Source organism: Callorhinchus milii, unplaced genomic scaffold (genome assembly GCF_018977255.1).
Source record: "Callorhinchus milii isolate IMCB2004 unplaced genomic scaffold, IMCB_Cmil_1.0 Scaffold11, whole genome shotgun sequence".
Lineage (NCBI taxonomy): Eukaryota > Metazoa > Chordata > Chondrichthyes > Chimaeriformes > Callorhinchidae > Callorhinchus > Callorhinchus milii.
In genome coordinates this window covers 421,751-430,822 of record NW_024704752.1, presented here as the reverse complement: position 1 = coordinate 430,822, position 9,072 = coordinate 421,751, and positions in this window count along the sequence as shown.

Genomic DNA, 9,072 nt, shown 5'->3' with positions numbered 1-9,072 from the left:
AACAAGTCATTTTCAAGGAAAAATAGGTGCAAACTTTTCTGGCCATTTGAGAGAATCTCTCTCTCTCCCCGCCCCCCCTCATCCCGCCTCCACCCCCTCAATATCCCCCGATTGAGGGTTGCCCCCTCCCCTGAACTTGAGATTATTGGGAATCGTGTTTTAGATGTGTAATTACATGTGTAGGTTTGTGTGTAGGTACATGTGTAGTTGGATGTGTAGGACTTTTGACAGTGAGAGGTCCCACTTCACTGATTTCACCTTCTTTCACTCCCGCCCCCCTCACTCCCCTCCCCCCCTCACTCCCTCATTCCCCATTCAATAGATTGGCTGTGATTTTAGAGGGTAACACTGTATCTAGCAGATTGTTTGGGGATGTGTGTGTGTGTGTGTTGAGGTAATCAGATTCTTCTCCTGTTTCTAAACTACTTACGGTTCTGTTCTGAGCTAATTCCTTTGTGGTCCATTCAGCTGGAGGTGAGCAGAGAGCTGAAGAGTCCAGGCGCCAGCCCATGAGGTGACCATTTTAACTCTGGTCTTTCTGACTCTGGACTCTGTAGGCGCATTCCTTCACACAGCAGCGGTGAGGTGCTGACCTCTGTGTGACGTCTGTGATGTGGGAATTCATAACCTGTTACCTCGTGATGTTTCCAGAAGACATAGGAACAGCCATTCCGCCCCTCAAGCTTGTTCCTCCATTCTGTTAGATAATGGCTGATCAAGACATTGAGCCGCTACGCTCTCTCCCCCTCTCCCCGCACCTCCCCCAGGTCTGATTGTATCCAGTCAGCAACATGCTTGATCCAGTGGTGCTCAGGTGCCTGCAATGGCTCTTGTGAAGTGACAGAGGAGGTAGCACGGTATAGCATAGTAACTTACGCCACTGTGTATACTGTATGATCAGAGTCGGAGTGCTCCATAGGGATTTGCTACACCATTCAGACAGGTGACTTTTTAATTCTGCCAGATCTTTTAATCTCATTTTCCTGCCTTTCCTCCATCCAGCTTAACATCCACTTTTAGTTCCTGAGAGCTTATGTGTTTTTCCCTGTCCGGTGTTGGTTAATGTTGTAGCTCTCTGGGGCAATGTGTGCCACATTCTCACAGTACAGAAAACTTCTCATGTTTAGGTTTGGCCTGTGATCCAGAGCGGATCTTAAGGTCGAGTTAACCCTGCAAGAGCTGGTGGATCCATTACTGGTATCGCTCAGCTGGATTGCCACCAGGGGGCGATGGTGTTGTCTGGGCAATTCCATTTTGTGAGCAATAAAGTCACACAGCAATACAACTCCTTGCCTTATATGAGCAGCAGGAAAAACAGTCCAGTGAGTGAACCTTAGACATTCAGTGGAAGGAAATACGTTTTCAGTAATTGTTTTGCACTAATATACTTTCAGTTTACAATGGCGTGTGGTCTGATTTCCGCTGCATTTATTTCTTTCAATTTCTAACCCTGAGCCACGCATGCAGCCTCCCAATGGTATTGGTTGGGATTTTTCTCATCCCAATGGGAGCTTGGCCAGCCCCGACAGGTCTAACACTGGTGTCAGCCCATTCTGTCGCATGATAATAAATGATCTTGGATTGTTTTTTGGGGCCTGTTCATGGCTGGTTCTGTTGAGATGAAGGCTGACCCTGCAGTACATGGTAACCAAAACGTTGTGTTAACTACCCTATTACCTAAAAAAATCATTTAAGACTTATTAGGTTTGTAATAGTATCACAACTTTTTGGTCACCCTGTTTAATGTTTTAAAGCGCTCTGAGATATTGCCTGTTATATAGGGTGCTGTATGAATGCATGCTATTGTTTTTACTGAGGGTGTAGAACCAAGTCCAGAAAACCTAGACGAGTGTTGGCTGAGTTCTCTCTGAGTGCGTGGTTAAGGTGGCGTGGGGGAATTGGTGTTGGCGTGGTTGATCCAGCATTGTTTGTATACAAGAGGTCTCTGCTAAGCCCAGCAATATCAAACAATGCCAGTGTGTGACCAAATGTTAGCCAATGGACACCGCATTTATCTACCAAACCCTTCCTTTGATTCACGCGTGATCAGAGACTGCATGTTGCCCCACATCGCACTTTCCACAAACAGGCCCGTCTACGTGTGAGATCTCTCCTTGCGTACATGTGGACCATTCTTCAGAAAGGGAACTTTGTTTTAACATTCATTCAGATTATTTTTGTACTTTTTTTATTGAATAATTGTCAACAACAGCATATCATGTATGGTTTCGCTTTTGGCAATAAATTTAACAAATTACTGCTTGGAAATGTTTGTGAGACAACTTTCTCTATCCTTCCCCCACCCCCCCCCGCTTCCTCCATTTGTTAATCCATTGAATCCCCCAGAGAGACGGTCTACCTGACTGGGTTGAATAATGCTGGTAGTGAGGCGCCAGTGCCTGGGTTGTGTGAAGGAGACCGCACTTGGGCCTGTGCTGCCTTATGGCCTCTCATGTTCCTCTTTCAGAAAAAACTTTGGCTTTCGTCTTGAACTGAATTTGCTGGATTCATTCTAGAACACTGGAGGATTCCAAGACTGCCATCAATAAAAGCAGTGAGTCATTCAAACCACAACTCACTGTTGACGGTCAAACAAGTTTTACACTAACCTGCTCTTGTTTTCTCTGCCTCTCATTCGTAAACCCTTTAACCCTTTGGATACTGAATATTTCCTGATAAAGTGCACTCCCCACTGGAGCTCTCTGCTCTAACCCCATTCCCTGCTCTCTCTCTCTCCCCATCGTGTCTGTGCTGGGGCTCACTCCCCCACTGGAGCTCTCTACTCTAAACCCATTCCCTGCTCTCTCCCCATCACGTCAGGCTGGTGCTTGCTACTCCTGGAGCTCTCCAATCTGTTCCCCTTGTGATCAACTAATATCTGATTTTGATCTGGTGATAGTGAGAAAAACAAAATTGAAAACAACAACAGAATTACATTTTAATAGCCTTTCAATAATTGCCTCCTCGGTGAGTGTTTGTTGGTGTCTGTAGCAGAGGGAGTGGGGGGGTTGGGGGGAGGGCAGGCTGTGTGGTGGTATGATGGCAGTGTCCCTGGATGTATTACAGTAGAGTGAAGATTGGTGCACTCCACCCAAAACAATGACTGAAATTGCTCAACAATATCCCCAGGCACTGTTTCAGGTGCAGTGAACAACCCACCATGAAGGCTGTGATCTTGATCCAGTCTGTCTCCCTCCGTCCTGTTCCTTCACTTTCAATGCAGCCTCTCTTATTGAGAAGAAGATGAAAAATTATTAAGTGATTTTGGGTCACCTTTGCCTAGAGACACGTTCTGCCTTCCCAGCGCCTGACAGGTTTCATAACTAAGATTGCGTAACTGGCTGTTTTTGTTGTAAAGAAACCCGGACTCGCCCAGCTATTCCCAGCCTTTCTCACTAGTTGCAGGGTCTGAAACCGCCTTCTGTACCTGACTCAGGTCTTTAACAATAAACCTTGCATTTGATACAGTGCCTTATCACGTTGTCAAGATGCCTCAATGCGCTTCACAGGATAACTGTAAAGTGCATTAACTACTTTATGGGAAAAATACGGCAGCCAATTGCACACAGCAGTGTCCCACTGCCCGTGTACTCATGGAGCAAATGGAAAGCTGAGTGTCTCCCCCACTCTCCACACACAGGACCAGAAAGTGTTGCCAGTTGACACCCACTCTGTCCAGCTCCCAAAATTCCCACTTTTATGGTTGAAGCTGTACTGTATACCTTTGGGAGTGCTGGAAGGCACTGCTCCCACTCGGTCTCCAAACCCCAAGAACAGGACAGGATAGAGCCAGGCTGGCTCCCATATGTCCAATCTAATTACCGTTTTCCCATTCCCCACCTCCCGTCTTACCTTCTCAGCTCCTGGCTCACCTGTCCAGGAGCGGGGCTGCTGTTCACACGCTCCTTCTGAGAGTCATTTCCCTCCTACCCGCCCTCCTTCATGTCTTCCTCTCTTTCCCTCTCCCCTCCCCTCTCCTTTTCTCTTCCCCACTCACCTCTTCCCCTCCCCTCTTCTCTCCCCACCACTAACCTGTTCCTCTCTCTTTTCCCTCCCCCCACACTCACCTGTTCCTCTCTCCTCCCTTCTCCCACACTCACCTGTTCCTTACACCTCTCCTCCCCATGCTCTTGTCCCTCATCTCTCCTGTCTGTAGTGACCGTTGGTCGATGCGTCAGACCCACACGGCTGCTCGGGGAGGGAATGTTTGCGGGAGTGTCGTTTACCGGATAGGATCAAATTGATTTCATTTTCATTTTGCATATACCCAATGGCCTGGGAGGACCTGTACAGGAAAAACCAGTTCTAACGACAGAACGTCACATCAGGCTCAGGGTTAGGGCACTTTGTCAGTTGTCTTGTCAAAGGTACTTCACAGCACCTTTGGTAAAAAAACCTAACCCCATGGTAAACATAAGACAATCTTGCATTTGAAACCGTGTTTTAAAGGCCTTCAGATGAAATTTCCCTCCAGTAACTTTAGTGTAGTAACTATGTAGGGAGAATGTCACAGCCAAACAGCACACAATGTCCAGCAAACAGTTGTGAATGAACAATTAATCGGTGGGCTAGGACACCAGGTGAAACCCTCTTCCCTTTTCCAACAGCACCCCGGGATCTTTTAACAGAGCACAGACTGGAGCTCGGTTTAACACCTTATCTGGAGAGGCCACATCCGCTAATCAGCACTGGAGCATAGCCTGGACTATGAGCTCAATAACCTCATAAAAATGAATTATTCAGAAAAGAGAGTAAAGTAATAAAAAACACAAATATGATTTACGGTTCCCAGACCTGGGTAAGTTCCCCAAATCCTGGTTTAGCCCAAGCAGAACAGAGAGTTTAGCTGGTTACCAAGCACAGAGTGTTAGAGAAACGGACATTTACACAGAAACGATCATTACAGCCCAGCGCTTTAACATGATAAGAAGATTTATCAAACGCAATGATTATTATATTATGCAGCACCCTTCACATTGCCATGGTACCTCTTGAGTGTTTCACAGCTAGTTCCAGGGTCTAACTCTCATATCCACGTCACTGAAACTCTACTGGCAGGAAATTACAGCTGGTTATTTTACACGTTGTCAAACATTGGCACAAAATACATCTGTTTATTGTCAGAAACAATAACAATCGTTTTTACCACAACTCATCACATCCTGAAACACCTGAAAGTGTCTCACAGGATCTTACTGTGAAGGACAGAGTGTGTATTTGTAGACGACAGGAAGGAAAGGTGCCAACATTAAGGTTACTGAGCTTGTGTAACATCAATCAGTAAATCACCACTGACAACGCACTGAACCCAATGTTAGATGATGCTCAGACCTGTGCTGTGTCGCTGTGTTGTATTACCGGTGAGTCCTCAGTGATTCAGTGATGCCTTTGTCAAATAACAAAGGTAGAGCATCCACATAGTACATTAGTTTTGCCATAGGCAAGATCACCTTCCTGATTTACTGATTAAGTTAGGTTTTGATGAAATTAGCACCAGTTTGGGTTGAAAATTCATTTTTATTACAGTGATGATCTGTTCTCAAACAGCATTCTCTTTCTCTCTGCCTCCCTTGTACCTCACCTGTTCTTCTCCTCTCCTCTTTTCTCCTCCCATTGTAACCCGCATTGTAACCCAGAATGACAATCTCCAGCTCCCATTTCTTGACCCATTCTCTAGGGGGAGGATGTAGAGGCCAAGCTTCCTACCGTTCTACATTCACAAATGTCACACAAACCAGGCAAGAAGCACTGGGATTTTTCTGTGAGTGGCTATTTGACCTCGCTCACAGGGAGCTTGAGTCATGGCCTGGGCACTGGTCTGACCTCTCTGGGACACGACCCTGCTTGAGGGGCGTGATATAATTACAAGTTGTTTTGCTGATCCATTCATTTCATCCGGCACCAGGGTTACCAATGTGTCAGCGCTGCCTGCGCTCACGGATTTGGCGTCAGGTGGTAGTGACTATATTTTAGGTAAACGCAATGTGGGTGTTGGTGGTGTCAATTGGATGTATTAGGGCCAGGTGTAAAGTGCCTGTGGCAGGAATTACAGCTTCTCTTAGTGATGACAACAATAACAAGATTCCATTTATAGAGCGCCTTTCACATCGGGAGGACGTCCCAAGACGCTGGACAGTTGGGTCAGGACCCGAGCAGGGGAACCAGCTAATGGAGAGAATCTATAACAAATCAGCTAATTGGTTCCCTCTGGGTACCCGCTGTGCACGTGGCTCAGATTGCTGGTGTTTACCCAGTCTCACCAGCACATCCCGCAATCCAATGAAACAGGTGACAAAGTGATTGGAATCTTTGTCGGGGATTCTGGCTGCGATTGAAGAGGGTAAATTCAGAATAACTCTACGCAAACACTTTCAGTGAGCGAATAGCGAACCTGTGGAACAGGCTCCCTAGAGAGACAGTTGAAGCAGGAAATAATAATAATAATAATAATCCTTGCATTTGATATAGCGCTTTTCACGTCGGGAGGACGTCCCAAAGCGCTTCACAGAGTACACTGTAAAGTGAATTGACTGTATATTTGTGGGCAAACGCGGCAGCCAATTGCGCACAGCAATGTCCCACAAACAGTCGTAGATTGAAAATGACCAATTTATTATTGTTTTTAGTTTTGGAGGGATTATTATTAGGCTCTGTGTGGAGTAAGGAAACTTGCCCAAGGTTTCGCCCTCTGCCTGGAATTGAACTCAGGTCTCTCGCTTGCAAAGCGAGTGCTCTAACCACTGAGCCACAGGACTCCACAGAGAAATGTTGATTCTCTCAAACACAGATTAAATAGTTTTCTTTTAGGAAATAACATTAAAGGATACAGTACATAGGGAGTTTGGGACATATGTGCAGGCGACCGGCAGGAAGGAGAAAGGTGAAATAGATGGATCTTGGTCTTCCTTCATGTAGCATTTCTTATGTTCTTATGCTCTTAATCGATTTTCTCCGGATTAGTCCAGAGACCCTCTCTCTTGACCTCTTCTCCTCTCCCCTCCCATCCGCATAAAGTTTTAATAAATTTGTGGCCCTGCAGTGAAGTATGAACTGACACAAATTTCTTAAATCGTAAAATTTAATATAAAATTAGCAATGTTATACATATCAAATTTATATGTTTCATCAAATCAAATTAATGCTTACAACAACAACAAAATGACATTTATTGAGCACCTTTCACGTCCCAAAGGTGTTGGGGCCCGAGCACAGGGGAGGGGGGGTGTAGGGGTGAGGGAAGGCAGAGAGGTGGGAGGGCGACTGAAGGCACGATCGAAGAGATGGGTCTTGAGACCGGCCTTGAAGGAGGTAAGGGAGGAAGAGAGGCGAAGGGACTGTGGGGTGGAGGTCCAGAGTGTGGGGGCAGAGAGGCTGAAAGCCCGGCCACTGAGGGTCGGGCGGGAGACATGGAGCAGCCCGGAGCCCGATGAACGGAGGGAGCGGGCAGGTTGGTAGGGAGTCAGCAGGTCAGAGAGGCAGGAGGGGGCGAGGCCATGGATGGCCTTGAAAGTGAGGACAAGGATCTTGAACTCGATCCTCTAAGGGATGGGGAGAGAGGGTGGGAGTGATGGGGTCGCAGAGCCTGATGCACGAGAGTACACGAGCTGCAGAGTTTTGTATGATCTGCAGCTTGTGAAGGGAAGAGTTGGGAAGTCAGGAGGGAGTTTCCGTAATCGAGCCTTGATGTGACAAGGGGTTAGTAATGTTTTGATGAGGAATCGGCTTGTAACTGTGCATCAATCCATGTTGATTATAGTATATCCTGCTTTCCTTGAGATTGGTTGTGGGTAGCTAAGCCATTCTCTCTTCTTCGGTATAACCTCAAAATCTCTGGTTCTTTATACCTTTTTGGTCACATTCGCCAATGTGGTCAGATAGACCAGTCTGTTCAATGTGTTGAAAACACCAGTTGCAAACCAAGGACAAGTTTTATCAAAATTCCAACAGTTTGTTTCAAACAAGTCGTCGTCTGCCCACGATGATGTTGAAGAAAACTTTGTTCAATAAACATGTCTCCACTGTCCTTGGCCTTCATGCACCTGCAGCTTTCCTGAAGCAAACGGGTCCATGAGTCTCATGATTTTGCTTTGGTCAATTCAAACAACTCAGAATTCTGGGTTTGCTTATTGTCCCTCCCCCAGTCAGTGGCTCCTTTTCAGTCACAGTGTTGTTGATCCTCTCACTCGTTTTCAAATCGCTTCATGTCCTGGCACCTCCCTCTCCAACCTGCTAACCCCCAATCCACAACCTACTGCTTCCACTCACTGGCTTCTGCACGTCCCTTATGTCCTCCGTTCCACCATTGATGGCTGCACTTTCAGTCACTATGCCCCAAAACTCTGGATCACCCTTCCTCTATCCCTCCGCCTTGCCACTTCCTTCCCCATCCTCTTGTCGTGTCTGACGAACTTCCTATTTGACCATGCCTACGGTCACCTCCCCCTCCCCACGGCTCGGTATCGTGCTCCTCCACTGTCAAACGCTCTGGGACGCTGCCCTGCGTGAAGGGCTCTGTGTAAATGCAAGTTGTTGTTGCTAGTAACCCCTGGGTTGGAGCTGTGTGTACTGGTAAAAAGAAATTCCCCAGTTGCTATCTCACAGAAGTGTCTGACAGTAACACACTGTAAAACATCTCCCACAGAGCGCGCAACCCACTCCCCTCTCTCCGTTCCCCTCTCCCCCACTCTCCTCTTCACGCTCCCCCAACCCCCCTCCCCTCTTCCCCATCCTTCTCCCCCCTCCCCCCCTCCGCTCTCCCCCACCCCCCCTCCCAACCTGAGAATTTGCCAAATGATTAGAGAAAGCGAAACTTATCAGAGTTTAGATATTTAATCAGTTTAATGTAGTGACATGTATATTAGCCAACAGAGGGCGGAGGAGAGCCAGGGAGCGCTCCTACATAGAGCGCAGAGTAACTAAAGCTAATCTAACAATCCGCTGCCGGCTCCGGGGAGAGTGAGAGCCGCTGCCGGCTCCGGGAGGAATGACAGCCGCTGCCGGCTCCGGGGGGAGTGACAGCCGCTGCCGGCTCCGGGGGGAGTGACAGCCGCTGCCGGCTCCGGGGGGAGTGAC